The 16,772-nt window shown below is 43.0% G+C and overlaps 1 protein-coding gene, 1 long non-coding RNA gene and 1 gene segment (V, D, J or C); all 3 read right to left on the bottom strand.

Moving 5' to 3' along the window:
* The window catches only part of LOC148046865 (Ig gamma chain C region-like), a 112,018-nt gene that overhangs the window by 79,945 nt on the left and 15,301 nt on the right, over positions 1-16,772 (bottom strand).
* The window catches only part of LOC106538676 (uncharacterized), a 75,436-nt gene that overhangs the window by 45,281 nt on the left and 13,383 nt on the right, over positions 1-16,772 (bottom strand). The gene's annotated exons all lie outside the window — the stretch shown is intronic.
* Positions 7,171-9,695, bottom strand: LOC148046866 (uncharacterized). The gene is made up of 2 exons (XR_015696512.1): positions 9,241-9,695; positions 7,171-7,613 (listed from the first exon to the last, which is right to left on the bottom strand). It is a non-coding gene; the product is annotated as an uncharacterized LOC148046866 (long non-coding RNA).

The raw sequence follows: 16,772 nt of genomic DNA, 5'->3' as shown, positions 1-16,772 counted from the left end.
TTTGTAAACCGCTTAGAGAGGGCTGAAAGCGGTATATAAATCTAACTGCTATTGCTATTGTTATTGCTATCCAGGTCATGGTTGTCCCAAAGGAGCGATTCCCCCCCCCCCCGGAGGCAACTGGACTTTCTTGTTTTTCTTTTGAAGACATTTCACTTCTCATCTCAGAAGTTCCTTCAGCTCTGACAGGATAGTGGGGGAATGGAAGAATTTAGAAATCCTTGCAGACAGCTGGTCATTTGCAGCCTTTTAGTGGGTCGTTGAAGCTCTTGGAGGTTTCCAGTGAGCAGTTCACCCTGCCCACCCGCCCCTTCCCTTTCCTGTCCTATATTTCCTTGGTTTTTTTAGCTCAGCTGATTCACATGGTACAGCGGACTGCAGGATGTCAGCTGTTTTACTCAGTGGCGCTGGCATAGAAGATAAGATTTTAAGGTTAAAATGGGCAGTTTTTGAATACTGCATGTGCGTGCAAAGTGCCCATTAGGCGCGCATGTGTACAAAGTGTGCAGATATGCGTTTACCGAACCGGTTGTTAAACAGATGGCATCCCACCACTGGTCACCTGAGTGGTGCTCCTGGTTCCTGTAGTCCGCCATTTTCCCCCCTCTGGAAATCCATTCTTGCTCCAACACCATTCAAAAGATGTCCATCCCCAATTCTATAGCTAATAGTCTGTAGAGATTCTCAGTCCATTTCCATTTATTGAATTTATAGGCTGTCCAATCCCGGAGGACTCCGGGCGGCTTATAGAAATAAGAAATATTAAGAAAAGATTAAAACAAATAAGACACAGCGAATTAAAAGAACACAACATGCACCCAATCTAAGCGAGGTTGGACCTCAATCAAGAGGTCAACAGCCCCAGGCCTGCCGGAAAAGCCAGGTTTTGATAGCTTTTCGGAAGGCCATGAGAGTGGGTAGGGTCCAGATCTCTGGGGGTAGCTCGTTCCATAGGGCCGGAACGGCAACAGAGAAGGCCCTACTCCGAGGCATTGCCAGCCAACATTGTCCAGCTGACGGCACCTGGAGAAGGTCCATCCTGTGCGATCTTATCGGTCTTAGGGAGATATGCGGCAGAAGACGGTCTCGTAGTCATCCAGGTCATGGCTTTCCTAAAGGTGCTTTTTACAGAAGGAAACTGGACTGTCTTGTTTTTCCTTTGAAGACGTCATAAATATAAGAATACAAATCCTTCCATTCCCCACTATCCTGTCAGAGCTGAAGAGGCTTCTTGGATGAGAAGTGAAATGTCTTCAAAAGAAAAAAAAACAAAAAGTCCAGTTGCCTCCTGAAAAAAGAACCTTTGGGACAACCACGACCTGGATGAGTGAGAATCTCTAAAGACTTCTAACTATATTATTTGGGATAAACACCCTTTGAATGATGTGGGATTAGGAATGGATTTCCAGAGGGGGGGGGGAAATATTGCAGTCTACAAGAACCATTTGCACTACTCAGGTGAATCTGAGGACACGGATAAACCTCCAAGGGCTTCAATGACCCTCTAAAAGGACGCAAATGACCAGCTGTCTGCAAGGAATATAAATCCTTCCATTCCCCATTATCCTGCAGGAACCTCCCACCAACTATCAGCACCAAACATCAGTCAAATTTCTCAAAATCCCTTAGTGTTTTGAGATTTCGCTTAGTCTAGGATGCCCTTGGTTTCGAAGCTTAAACTATTTGATTTTTTTTGATTTTATTGAAATTTGTAGGCCGCCCTTTTCCCTGAGGGGACTCAGGGCGGCTCACATAAAATCAAGGGAAGGGGAAATACAAACAGTAACATAGACACATATAATAAAAACAATAGGCAACATGCATTCATCATTCGGGAGGGGCAACTATCTTTATCCCCAGGCCTGACGGGCTAGCCAGTTCTTCAAGGCTGTGCGGAAGGCCTGGACGGTGGTGAGGGTACGAATCTCCACGGGGAGTTCGTTCCAAAGGGTCGGGGCTACTACTGAGAAGGCCCTCCTCCTTGTGGTTGCCAGCCGACACTGGCTGGCCGATGGAATACGGAGGAGGCCCAATCTGTGTGATCTAATTGGTCTCAGGGAGGTAATTGGCAGAAGGCGGTCTCTCAAGTATCCAGATCCACTACCATGCAGGGCTTTATGGGTGGCTAATAGCACCTTGAAGCGCATCCGGAAATCGACAGGTAGCCAGCGCAGCTCGCGGAGGATAGGTGTAATGTGGGTGAACCGCGGTGCACCCACAATCGCTCGCGCGGCCGCGTTCTGTACCAGCTGAAGACGCCGGATGCTCTTCAAGGGCAGCCCCATGTAGAGCACATTGCAGTATTCCAGCCTAGAGGTCACAAGGGCCCGAGTGACTGTTGTGAGTGCCTCCCGATTCAGGTAGGGTCGCAACTGGCGCACCAGGCGAACCTGGGCGAATGCCCCCCTAGCCACAGCCGTCAAGTGATGGTCAAACGATAGCTGTGGATCTAGGAGGACTCCCAAGTTGCGAACCCTCTCTGAGGGGTATAGAATTTGACCCCCCAGCCTGAGAGATGGAATATTGGTGGAATCTTTGGGAGGGAAACACAACAGCCACTCGGTCTTTTCTGGGTTGAGCACAAGCTTGTTAACCCTCATCCAGTCCATAACAGCCTCCAGGCCTCGGTTCATCACGTCTGCCGCTTCATTGAGTTGGCACGGGGCGGACAGATACAATTGAGTATCGTCCGCATATTGGTGGTATCTAATCCCGTGCCTGCGGATGATCTCTCCCAGCGGTTTCATGTAGATGTTGAATAGTAGGGGGGATAAGACCGAGCCCTGAGGCACCCCATATGTTAGGGGCCTAGGGGACGATCTCTGCCCCCCCACTAACACCGACTGCGACCTGTCCGAGAGGTAGGAAGAGAACCACCGCAGCACGGTGCCTCCCACTCCCACCTCCCGCAGTCGTCGCAGAAGGATACCATGGTCGATGGTATCGAAAGCCGCTGAGAGGTCAAGGAGAACCAGGATGGAGGAGAATCCTCCATCTCTGGCTCTCCAGAGATCATCGGTCAATGCGACCAAAGCGGTTTCTGTGCTGTAACCGGGTCTGAAGCCTGATTGGAAGGGGTCAAGGTAGTTTGCTTCCTCCAAGGACCGTTGGAGCTGAAAGGCCACCACCTTCTCAACAACCTTCCCAAGGAAGGGAAGGTTGGAGACTGGGCGATAGTTATTAAGAACAGCTGGATCCAGAGATGGTTTCTTTAGGAGGGGTCTCACCACCGCCGCTTTCAGTGCGGCGGGGAAGTTCCCCTCCCTAAGAGAGGCGGTCACAACCGCCTGGATCCAGCCTCGTGTCACCTCACTACTGTTAGTGACCAGCCATGAGGGACACGGATCCAGTACGCAGGTGGAGGCACTTACAGCCCTCATGGCCTTGTCCACATCCCCGGGGGTAACATCCTGAAACTCAACCCAGAGATGTTCCACCTGATCCTCTTGTGCCTCGGCTGGAACTGCGGGGATGGAGTCCAAGTCCGACCGAAACCGAGCAATTTTGTCCGCTAAGAATTGGGCATAATCCTCAGCTCTGCCCTGCAAGGGTTCCCCCGCTTCCCTTTTGTTTAATAGGGACTCAACTATGGTTGAGTCTGTCAATGTGTTGCGAGATTAAGGAATTTTTTATTGCATCCCCTGACTGTAATTGATTTTCGTGGATTGGCTTTGCTATAAAGAGCGTTTAATCGATTGTATGAGTGACCTGGAGGAAAGAGAAGAATTGAATTGAATTTAACAACTTTATTTGGCCAAGTGGGATTAGACACACAAAAATCAGACAAGGTGGCAGGAGCCTGCAGTGGCTTAACCCGTCAGAGAAAACTTTCAGATGTTGGTCTTCCTAGGTAAACTAGAAAGGAAACATGACTAGATTCACTAAATCTACTTTTCTGTAAGTCGGCATTAAAATAACCTTCCAAGTCTGAAGATAAAAACTTCCTGCCCTCTACTTCTAACTGCTTCTGCTTCTACTTCCATTAGGGTGAATCTTTCCTTAGCGTCATTCTCTGGATTCTCCCCTTCTTGTCTGATTGTTTCCTAAGGAGTCCTTCAGGATTGGGCGGCCTATAAATAAAATTAAACTTACAAACTTACAAACTAAACAGCATCTCTTCTTTATGCCCAAGGTCACCAATTCATTCCATTATATCTTTTGATGAAGCTTGGCATTCAGACAAATCAGCCATCAATAGACAAATAGAGGTAAACTACGTTTATATACCATTCGATTTTTTTTAAAAAAAAAAGCTAAGAAGGAAACGAAAAGATCAAAACACATCTACTCAAGCAACTGAGACCCAGATAAACTGGGATTAAGACCAGACAAACAAACAGAGAACAATATTGAAATCAGAACATTACTAAGAAGAAAACAATTGCAGAACAAGCTACTATATGTAAACAGGAAGCAATCCCCACACTCACTAGTTATGATGATATTATCTAGTTGGGTAATGAAACAACTTCAAGCCAAGAAGCAAGCTCAGGACTACCAAGGACTTTACATTATCAAATTATATGTCAGTTCATTTTTCTGGCAAAAGGATCTTGGATTGGGCTGTTGAAGAACCCCTGTTTTGAGGGAGCTGGGCAGTTTAGAAATATGAAGTATAAATCTATCTATCTATCTATCTATCTATCTATCTATCTATCTATCTATCTATCTATCTATCTATCTATCTAACTATCTATCTCTATCTATCTATCTATCTATCTATCTATCTATCTATCTATCTATCTATCTATCTATCTATCTATCTATCTATCTATCTATCTATCTAAAAGCCAAATACCACTCATTCATCATGAAATCTCCAGAACTCCAAAGCCTACAACCCTGAAATTTGGCATATATGTTCTTCTTGGCTTCTAGATGCTTGCTAAGATAGGATTTTTCAAAATGGCCATCACATCATCAGTATTTATTATAACTGCCGGCTGCCTTATAGTAACGTGCTCTGATGCTACCCCTTCGCAAAAATGGGTGTGGGAGTGGCCAGCACATCTGGCCTGTGGGCTGGGAGTTTAGACATTCTACTCCCCCTCCCCACCTGAAAAGAACTCTGTTCCAACTGCCAGTTGCCTCACATTCCTTCACCTCAGTTCCACTCCTTCACTCAGGAGCAACCTGGGACTCTTTACAGTTCCATAGCGAAGCACGGGTATCCAGCAACTAGTAGATAATAAAGGATTGTAAGCTGTATGGGGCTGTCCGACATATATAGATGATATAGATGTATAGAAGGTGATTCCCCCCCCCCCCAGAGGCAACTGGACATTCTTGTTATTCTTTTGAAAACATTTCACTTCTCATCCAAGAAGCTTCTACAGCTCTGACAGGATAGTGGGGGGAATGGAAGGATTTAGAATTCCTTGCAGACAGCTGGTCATTTGCAGCCTTTTAGAGGGTTGTTGAAGCTCTTGGAGGTTTATCTCTGTCCTCAGGGTCACCTGCAAGGGTGAGATTCAGCCAGTTTAGACCGGTTTAGGTGGACCAGTAGTTCCAGTGAGCTGTTTCTTTTTGTTATAAATATAACAATACAAATCCTTCCCTTCTCCAATATCCTGTCAGAACTGAAGACACTTCTGGGATGAGAAGTGAAAGGTCTTCAAAAGAAAAAAAAGTCCAGTTGCCTCCTGAAAAAAAAGCACTTTTGGGACAACCATGACCTGGATGGTGGAGAATCTCTACAGACATTTAGCTATATAATTTGGGACAAACACCCTTTGAATGGTATGGGAGTAGGAATGGATTTCCAGAAAAATAAATATTGCAGACTAGAGGAACCATTTGCGCTACTCAGGTAACTCTGAGGACATGGATAAACCTCCAAGGGCTTCAACGACCCTCTAAAAGGCTGCAAATGACCAGCTGTCTGCAAAGAATATAAATCCTTCCATTTCCCATTATCTTGTCAGAGCTGAAGAAGCTTCTGGAATGAGAAGCAAAATGTCTTCAAAAGAAAAAACAAGAAAGTCCAGTTGCCTCCTGAAAAAGCACCTGTCAACTCATAAAGTTGTCATAAAGTGAGGAAAGTACGGGGGAGCACATTGCACGCATGTATCTTCGGCTCGAGTCAGATCTCAGATTACCACAGCAGACTTGTGATGTGTGCACCTCATTGGTGAATGTGATTTATGACACAGACTGAAGGGAGGGAAGGAACAGGGGTAAAGTTCAGCCATAATTCGAATGAGGTTTAGATCTGACTGCAAAGTGGTATTGCCGAAATGGTGCTCCTAATAAATGACTGGATTTCTTTTGAAACTTGGCTCGAGGCTCACGAATTAATTAGAGCATCTTTCGGAAACCTGACAGAACCTTTGAGACCAGTGCAGAAAGTGTGTATCTCCTTGGGCTTATGCAAAAGAGTGTGCATGTCTTTATGGGGTACACAAGCCTTTACAAAGGAATGTGTACCCCAAGAATCAACAGACAGAAACTAACCAAGGAGAGAAGCAACTAGAACTAAGGAGAACATTTCTAATGGTGAGAGCAATCAACCAATGGAATAGCTTGTTGTTGGAGCTCCATCACTGGAGGCTTTCAACAACAGACTGAGCAATCATTTGTCTGAAATGGTTATTGGGTCTCCTGCTTGAACAGAAGGTTGGATTAGAAGACCACTGAGATCCCTTACAACTGTATTATTTTACATTCCATCACCTGGGCCTATTTAATACAGCTTTGATACCTGGCAAATTTTGGGGCACGAAAGAGAAACTGAGTTTGCTTAACCTTTATGGCCTTTCCACTCCAAACAGGTTTTCGTGGTGTCTGGGGAATTTTTGCTCCCGCTTATGTCCTGAATACGTAGCGCAAATAACCTTGCGACACCAACTGGAGGGAACTGCTTCGACCATTGTAGAATCTAGCCATCTTTGTCATTCTTTCCATTCCACCATGGAAGTTTGGACCTGGAAGTCTGTCTGTCTGTCTGTTCCTGAGCAGGATAACTCTTTGCAAGTCGGACAGACCGGGATCATCTTTGGTGTTTGCGTGTGATGGGTGCAGTCTACAATATGGCTGACAAAGTTCCTGGCTTCTTGTCAAAGCAAATGAGCAGGAGGGCGTGGAAGAGATGAAACACCGGTAAGAAAATTTATCCCCCAACAGCCCACCCCTTTCAATATACCAGTAACAATTCACAAGGGAGACGGTTCATTCGTCAAGAATAGATATTTATTACAGCATGATATGACAATCTCAATATATATATATTTATAAAAGTACATTCTAATTCATACGAATTGTGCAGCGATCCCCTGTCTTGTTTTACATGAAAATTAAAAGTGCTGTAAGTCCCCTTTAGGGTATCAAGATCATTCTGACCCCTCCCCCCCAAATCATAACAATGATGAAACGATGACTATAATTGAGACACAGAGAAGTATCCACAAAGATATACGTCATACAGAAAATGACATGACAGAGTAAAACAACATTTCACCATGGAGCTAAGCTGTAAACAACTGTTTCAGCTTACATGGAATCTTAAGGCTATGATACAAAGCAAGATTAAAAAAAATTCCAGCCCCTCTCAAATAAATCCTTTCTCCTTTTCGAGAGGTAGATGTAGAAGAACAGCATCTGTCTTTCTATTTCACCTGGAATCAGAAATAAGATAAAAAAATGTTACTGTAAGAAATGAGATAGATAGATAGATAGATAGATAGATAGATAGATAGATAGATAGATAGATAGGATAAAGATAGATGATAGATAGACGATGGATAGATAAATAGATAGATAAATGATAGATAGATAGATAGATAGATAGATAGATAGATAGATAGGTAGGTAGGTAGGTAGGTAGGTAGGTAGGTAGGTAGGTAGGTAGGTAGGTAGGTAGGTAGAAAGGTAGAAAGGTAGAAAGGTAGATAGGTAGATATATAGATAGATGATAGATAGACAATAGATAGATGATAGATAGGATAAAGATAGATAAATAGATAGAAGATTGATTGATATATGATAGATGATAGATAGATTAGATAGATAGATAAATAGATTGATAGATAGGATAAAGATAGATGATAGATGATAGATGATAGATAGATGATAGATGATAGATGATAGATGATAGATGATAGATGATAGATGATAGATGATAGATGATAGATGATAGATGATAGATGATAGATGATAGATGATAGATGATAGATGATAGATGATAGATGATAGATGATAGATGATAGATGATAGATGATAGATGATAGATGATAGATGATAGATGATAGATGATAGATGATAGATAGCTTAATTGATAGATAGGATAAAGATAGATGGTAGTTGATAGTGATAGTTAATAGATGATAGATGGATGATAGATGATAGATAGATAGATAGATAGATAGATAGATAGATAGATAGATAGATAGATAGATAGATAGATCACTAGATGACCTATGTTCTGATCTAGGCTTCCTGATACAGTAAAAAGCACACACAGACCCCCAAATCCTCTTTTTGTTTCAAAGGCTGTGAATTATGTTCATTCACAGCCCATAATGAGTCCCAAATAGTTGCAAAGAGTCCTACAGTAGGCTGCCAAAGTCTTTCGGGAGAAGGCTGATAAGGACCCGCCTTTATCATCCTTGACACGCTGCCAAAGACTTAATTGGCAATTCGCTTGGCAAGGCCACACAGAGCAAAGAGTCAAAATAGATCTTCAGAAGGTAAACTGACCAACATGAAGTTGCTTGCTTTCTGCAAAGGCTCATGTGCCTTTGCTCCTCCTTATTGTTCTATGGGAGGGGCCAATCGCCTCCAACCCTTACTGTTCTTGCCTTCTGGCAGCTCTGCACATGCACACACTGGTAACAGGGGGAGCCTGTTCCTCTGCCTCTCTGCTGACCGACTCAGGGGGGCTCCAGAGGCAGAACATAACTTCCAGATGGCCATGACCCCCTCTGTGCCTCCAATGCAGAGCTCTCATCTGAGCCTTCTCCAGACTCCAGGATTGGCCCATGTCCCTCCCCAACCTCCTCGCTGTCCAACTCTGCTGCCAGCTCTACAGGTGGAATACCATGAATTACAAGGTTCCTTCCAACTCTGTTGATCATATCTCATATAGTTTCATATTATTAATAAGTGATAGATACATCCATTCCAAAAGGGGAGATTGATATCTACATAACTTGAGGTTAAAGTCTACTTGTTCTCTATGTAGAAGGCATGATCAAGGGCATCTCACTGGCACATGTTCTACCGTTTCTCTTCTATGTGTCTTACCTTGATGACGGTCACCGTGGCACTGTAGAAGAGGCTCACTAGGAAAAGAATGATGAAAGTGGAAAGGATCGACGACAGGTTTTGGAATTCTTCTTCATCCTCCGAGTCCACCATGCCATCTATGTAACCTTTGGACAATACATGAAGGTCTAGAGTTCAGAAAGAAGTAAGGGTGCATTGAAACTAAACAGCACATATGATAAGGGTAGTTTGCAAAAGCCACGAAAATGTTACAGAGCGGGGAAGATGCGCTTTGCGAGAAGACAGAGAATGGCAGATGACGCCCAATAATGGTGGAGAAAAGCAGAGGGGAGCCAGCAGGGAAAGAAGAGTTGAGCTATTTTAGGAAAGCTTTGGCATGGCGGGAGATGGCCTTTCTTGAGATTATCCCAAAGAAGGACTTCAAAGGGAAGGGGCTCTACCTTCTACAGATGTCTATGGAGATTTTCGGTCAATCCAGGACATGGTGGTAGCCAAAGGTGTTTTATCAAAAGGCAACGGGTCTTTCTTTGTTTTCTCCTTGAAGGCATCTCACTTCTCATTCAGTCGGAACTGAAGAAGATCCTTGGATGAGAAGCGAAACACCTTCAAGGAAAGTCCAATTGCCTTTGAGAAAGCACCTTTGGGACCACTGCTCGCTACAGGCTTCTAAAGACTGTTTTCAAAGGAGAGAGGAAGCTGAAGAATTAGGGTTGAAGAGTTACTCGGCCCACCGCATCTGCTCAAGTCAAACGCTCCTGCAGATTTGCAGGAGGAAAGTTGAGATGGACAGGTTGGGACAGGATCAGGGATGGAATTCAAAGGTGGGATTCTGCCGGTTCGCACCGGTTCAGCCGAACTATCAGTGGTGATGGCGCTGACGTCATCACCAGTTCAGTGGAACAGGTAGCGGAGGCCAAGCTGACATCATCATCACGCATGCACAGAAGGTCCTGTGCATTCCCCGAAGCACGCTTCTGCTACCGAACCAGTTGTGAAGAAAATAGGATTTCATGACTGGTGGGATGCTACATGCTAACTTGGAGGCAAACAGATATCTCATTCTTTGGGTGTCCTTGGAAGGGATGGTTTTGTCTTTTTAAAAATATGTGCCATTAATTTGAAATGAATCTGAGTCTTTCAAAGAAGCTGCATTCAGTCTAATTGTAAAGAAAGTGATAGTGGTTTTGATCAAAAGTCTCTGGTAAGTTTTGTGGCTTGTTAGAACTGAATTTGTGGTTTACGATATTTCAAGTCAGCCTTCTACCCTTTCCATCAGATTGCCGTGTTTTATTTCGTCCAACTGGCTGGGCGAATGCCAATGTAGGAGCAAATTGGATCATTCTGAATTCCTCTTCCCCAATATTAACTGAAATAGTAGTAGACGTTGCCTTGAGTACAAAGGGATATTATTTGTGTGCTATCTGAAAACAATCTTGGCAGTTAGAACAATTCATCAGTGGAACGTCTTGCCTCCAGAAATCGTGGAGGTTTTTAAGAAGAGATGGGACAACATTTTCCTGAAATGGTATCGAGTTTCCTGGGGATTAGACTAGAAGATCTCCAAGGTCCCTTACAATTCTGTTATTCTGTAAAATGAGCTACAACAGGGTAATTAGGTAACTAAGTCAGAGCCACAAGTACCCTACAGAGACTTCCATTTATTCAAAGCCATTGAGAGTTCAAATTGGCTGGCCTCCCTATTGTGATTTTTGAGTTTAAGATACCAAGTATTGGTTATGGATTTCCCAGTTGCAATGTATGGTGTGAAAGTTGGACCATGAGAAAGGCTGTGAGCCAAAGAATGGAGGCCTTTGAACTCTGGTGCTGGAGAAGACTCCTGCGAGTCCCTTGGACTGCAAGGCGATCAAACCGGGTCAGTCCTAGAGGAGATCAACCATGACTGCTCTTTAGAAGGCCAGATCCTGAAGATGAAACTCAAATGCTTTGGCCACCTAATGAGAAAAAAGGACTCACGGGAGAAGAGCCTCATGCTAGGAAAGACTGAGGGCAAAAGAAGAAGGGGATGATAGAGAATGATAGTGGCTGGATGGAGTCACTGAAGCAGTCAGCGTGAGCTTCAATGGACTCCAGGGAATGGTAGAGGACAGGAAGACCTGGAGGAACATTGCCCATGGGGTTGCGATGGGTTCGGACATGACTTTGCAACTAACGACGACAACAACATGCCCAGTATTTGGCCGTAAGATGAGTGTGAGGATGAATTTTGTCTTTTCAAGTGCTGTGATTGATGAACGCATACAGTAGTTTAACATTACTGAGAAGCTACGGTGAATATAGGACAGATGGGACTGGCGATAGCAGCTTTGAATACTTATCATGAGGATGTATTGAGTACATCCTCATGAAATATAGATGAAATAGTTTTCCTCAGTTATATTATTGTCAATATTCTTTCTCATATATTGGGAGAGAAGAAAGATCATTCAGGGAATGGATCACCATGTCTTCAATGATTTATCCCTGTGGGCATCAACTTCTTCTCTTTATTCTGTTCTTTGAGGAGAAGGAATAATTGTTTGGCCTTTATCTGGCCTGGTGGCCATTTTAGGACTCTTAAAACTCACAGATAAGAATTTGTCTGGGGTATTTTTAAGGGAATCACAAGAGTACCTCAGAAAGGCATCAATTTGCAGTTTATGCTGGTTGGATTTGCTTCATGGGGGTCATCAAAAGTTTTGAAGCATTTACCTGCCTTCAAGAGTAAAGATTATGGTGGCCCACCATGAAAACCTTGGGCTCTAAAGTCCATTTGCTTAAAAAATTAAAAAGGGAAATTATACTTTTTAAAATTAAGAATGTTCAGTGTTATGGGGTTTTCTTAAATAATCAAATTAAACCAAACCTTTATTGTCAATGCACAGCATATGTACAATGAAACGGAATAAAAATTCAGTGTATAATTTTCAGGGTGTATGGAAAAGTTAACCAGCTGATTGTAGATCTGTTTAATGTATAAACTATTTAATGTTTTTTTTTCTTTTTTAAAAAAACAAGTCAATTTGGGTACATTTAATCTTCTCTCTTGTCGAGACAAAGTAATCAATTTTCTTAAGAATGCTGGAATGTTCAGTTTGGTTAACCCAATGAAGCGGTGTGTTCATAAATGTTTGCGATTTGTTAATTAGTTGTGGGTTCCTTGGATAATTTAATTAAATGGTGTGGATTTTCAACCTTCAATTTTCGATCTCATTTTAATGCATGGGATAACCTTTTATTGCCCTGAAGTTCTAAGTATTTGATCGTCTAAATTATTTTCATGATTATAAACATTCACGATGAATCAAACAATGGTGGCTTTCTTTTAAAACATTATTTTCTCTTTTTATAGAAGAACATCTGTATGCTGAGAATTGTTGATATGGACTAGATTAAGGTAAAGGTAAAGGTTCCCCTTGCACATATATGCTAGTCGTCCCTGACTCTAGGAAGCGGTGCTCATCTCTGTTTCAAAGCTGAAGAGCCAGCGCTGTCCGAACATGTCTCCATGGTCATGTGGCCAGCATGACTATAAGCCAAAGGTGCATTGAATGCAATGTTACCTTCCCACCAAAGGTGGTCCCTATTTTTCTACTTGCATTTTTACATGCTTTCGAACTGCTGGGTTGGCAGAAGCTTGGACAAATAACCAGAGCTCACTCCCTTACGCGGTGCTAGGGATTCGAACCGTCAAACTGCCGACCTTTCTGATTGACAAGCTCAGCGTCTTAGCCCCTGAGCCCCTGCGTCCCTTATTTTCATGATTATAAATGTTCACAATGATTCAAACAATGGCAACTTTCTCTTAAAGCATTATTTCTCTTTTTATCGAAGGACATCTGTGTGCTGAGAATTGTTGATATGGACTAGATTATTTTGCAGCAAAACCTCAAATCTCATCCCCTTGTTTTATGTTGTGTAACCAAGCTGTGTATCCTCTTTGTTATATTGGGGTTTGCAGTTTTTACCTCACTTAGAACTGAAAAAACTCTACAGATTGTTCGGAACTGAGTGAAACCTAAGATGCACGATAGAGTATTCAACATTTATCATGTTTCTCCGAAAATAAGACAGGGTTTTATTTTCTTTTGATCCTCTAAATAAGAACTTGGCCTTATTTTCGAGGAGGTCTTATTATTTTTGAGGTGCAGCAGGCGGCGAGCGTGATCACCTCATGGCTGCTGCTGTGTTGCAATATTTTCAGGGAGGGCTTATTTTCAGGGGAGGGTTTATCTTAGCGCATGCACTCAAAAGCCCGATTGGGCTTATCACCCGGGGAGGTCTTATTTTCAGGGAAACGGGGTATTTATTTGTGTTCCTATTGAGGCGATCAAGTTCCTATGCTCTGTTTAAAGATCTGTCGGGGTGTTATTTTAGTGTGTTTCATAAAATCCTTTCCTAAGAACTTCTTTGTCTTGTACAAAGGATGGAATTGTTGCCCCAGATAACTTCTGACAAACACCCAATGTTTGAGGCATCTCCTTGCCTGTAAAACAAATTAAAGGGAAGAGAATGGTCCGAGGATGTGCCTCTAAGAATGGTATGATATGAAAAGACGAATCACCCCAAATTGGACATTGATGTGGGGAGTGGATAATCGATGACAGTACAGAAAAGGGACGCTGTCTGCCAGCTTTCTAAAATAGCTTTTCTCCACTTTGATATACCCGTGTTTTCCTGGAAATAAGACAGGGTCTTATTTTCTTTTGACCCCTCAAAATAAGCGCTTGGCCTTATTTTTGGGGAGGTCTTATTAATTTTGAGGTGCAGAAGGTGGCGAGTGTGGTCAGTGTTGCAATATTTTGGGGGAGGGCTTATTTTGGGGGAAGGGCTTATTTTAGTGCATACACTCAAAAGCCTGATCGGGCTTATTATCTGGGGAGGTCTTATTTTCAGGCAAATAGGGTAGAAGTAGCACACCTTCGAACAAGGACCGTTGATGGAAGGAGGTGAAGTATAGGAGTTATTGCCCGAAAGAATAAATGTGAAAAGATGAAGGTGCCCGAGGAAGTCAGAATTTTCACTACTAGCTTGTGCATCGTCACAATTTCTCACAAAGAGCCAGATTTTGTTTTTCTTTGTTTTGAGAAAAAATACTTTATTGCAAAATATTTAATTCCTTCAGAAAGAGGTGGCCAGATGCTGGGTTTAATGCTGACACATCCTTCCTTAAGAGACCTGCCTTCATCACTGAGGACTTTCCATTGAAGTCTCAGTAACGAAGCAGAAGAAAACAGAGGTGGGTGGGAGAGAGAGCCAACAAAGGTTTCTTGAAAGAAATTAGGCTGAGTAGCAGGGGCTGGAAGCCTCAGAGAGGACTAAGGAGACGTTGACAGTGGATGGTTTACCCGTGTGCTTGTTTATAGTCTTCTGACTTGAGTTGTAGGGGAATTCTTCATGTCCCACCATGCAAGTGAAGGAACTTCCGTCATTCCACTCCTGCGCGTTGACGGTCAACATGCTGTAGGCAAAATACTCTTTGGATGATACTTTGGACTCTGCTATTGGTTTGCTGGTGAAGTATGTTGATTCGCTGACCGCCTTTTCATTCTTGAGCCAACGCACAAATAGGTTGCCGGGATTGAAGCCTTTGATGTGGCAGATGATGGTAGCGTCTTCCTGTAAACTCAGCTCTTCTGTTGAAGGTGGATAGATGTAGAACGAAGGAGCTTTGGGTTTGCCAACTGAACAATGGGAAAAGAAAAAAGGGTGAGGATACATTCGCAGACATGTATTTAGTACACATCATCGTGTTTAACTGTATTGCATTGTCCTGCATTGGTGACAGGAAGGGCATCAGGCCTGTTAAAATGCTCTTCTAGCTCCATTCAGTTGCTCAGACTCCACCCCGTAAGGGATTAAAGGTAAAGGTTCTCCTCAAACATATGTTCCCGACTCTAGGGGGTGGTGCTCATCTCCATTTAAAATCCAAAGAGCCAACACTGTCCGAAGACGTTCTCCCTGGTCATGTAGCCAGCATGACTAAATGCCGAAGCTGCACAGAACGCTGTTACCTTCCCACCAAAGGTGGTTCCTATTTTTTTTTTACTTGCATTTTTACATGCTTTCGAACTGCTAGGTTGGCAGAAGCTGGGACAAGTCACGGGAGGTCACTCCGTTACGTGGCGCTTGGGATTCGAACCACCAAACTGCCGACCTTTCCGACCGACAAGCTCAGCATCTTAGCCACTGAGCCACCGTGTCCCATCCACAAGGGATTATGAAATCATTGAAAGATAATGATCCTATTTAACTGTAGCTGCTTCTAGGTGATACCACTCTTAAATGTATAAAGACATTTCTCTTTGTCATAGGACAAAGATTAGTTCATTGGCTTAAAGGTTGACGGTTCACACTTGGCCAAAAGAAGCCAGGTCTACTTAAGGTAGACCAGAGAAAGGACCAAAAAAAAAATTGCTATGGAATAATGAGACCAGAATTAGATGCCAAGGCATCCCTTTGCTCATTCTGCCCATCTATAGAAAGGTACCAATCAAGATCAATGCAGGTTGAGAAAAATTACATTTGTGCTGTCTGTCAATCTGAATAGTCTCAGGTTGTACACAAACTTTTTCCTAGGGGAAGGTGAGAAGGTGCTTTCTCTCCATACAAGAAGAGTGGAATTGGGGGGGAAAAGATGTTTGTAGACCACCATGGATGTGGAAACTGGATTCTCATGACATGCACTTGACAGGAGTTAAGGAGGAGTCACCAAAAACCAGATCAAGAATAGGATTCATGGGGATGTCAATCCAGGCAACTGGAGAAGGACAATTTGGGGGTATCCTGAAGGATGTACTAAGGATTCTTCGTTGTACTATATCCATGAGGTTAATCTCATTTATCTGAAAACCTCCTGGAATGAGTGACACCCCCCCTCCAATACTTTGCATGGACCAACGCAACTAGAAACTTACCAATCTCCTTCCGCAGGGGTTTTTCTATTGGCTTGACAAGTACGTCTTCAAATGTCACTTTGCAGATATAGGTATCCTGTTCGTTCCATTCTGATGCACACATGGTGGTTATCGCATCGACATAGTAAAAATCATTGCCCTGGTCTAGGAAGGTGGTCATCGCCGTGTGTAGTTGCTTGTGGTCCGATGCTCGTGTCCAGGTGACATTCAATTTTGAATAATCCGAACTAAGGGGGATATTGGAGATCCTGCAGGTCAGGTTGGCTGAGTTGGTCAGGAACATGTCAGCAAAAGTTGGGGGGATGGTTTCCACAGTAACGTCTTCACAGTGACCGGGGAAGTCTCCTGGGAAATATCAAAGCAAAATTAAGAACATTGTTCCATTGTACAATAAACCAGTAAATTGTACAAATTTTTCTCTACCTTTACCATATTTAATAACAAACATATTGTGGAGCTGCGTATGTTGTGACTGCTGTCTTCTGATTATTAAAATGTGTTGAATAAGTAGATAACAACTTGATTAATTTAATGCAGTGGGTGGTCCATTATGTACAATTAGGTGGGGGAATAAAATTGTATCAGGGACCTGTCCCTATGTATCTTTTGGAAATATATAGATGATCTCTTTGGATT

The sequence above is a fragment of the Thamnophis sirtalis genome, unplaced genomic scaffold, assembly GCF_051295495.1.
Source record: "Thamnophis sirtalis isolate CommonGarterSnake01/CBP01778 unplaced genomic scaffold, rThaSir2_p1.2 scaffold_4, whole genome shotgun sequence".
Lineage (NCBI taxonomy): Eukaryota > Metazoa > Chordata > Lepidosauria > Squamata > Natricidae > Thamnophis > Thamnophis sirtalis.
The sequence above is the reverse complement of the archived record's forward strand: the minus strand, read 5'-3'. Positions and strand labels throughout refer to the sequence as shown.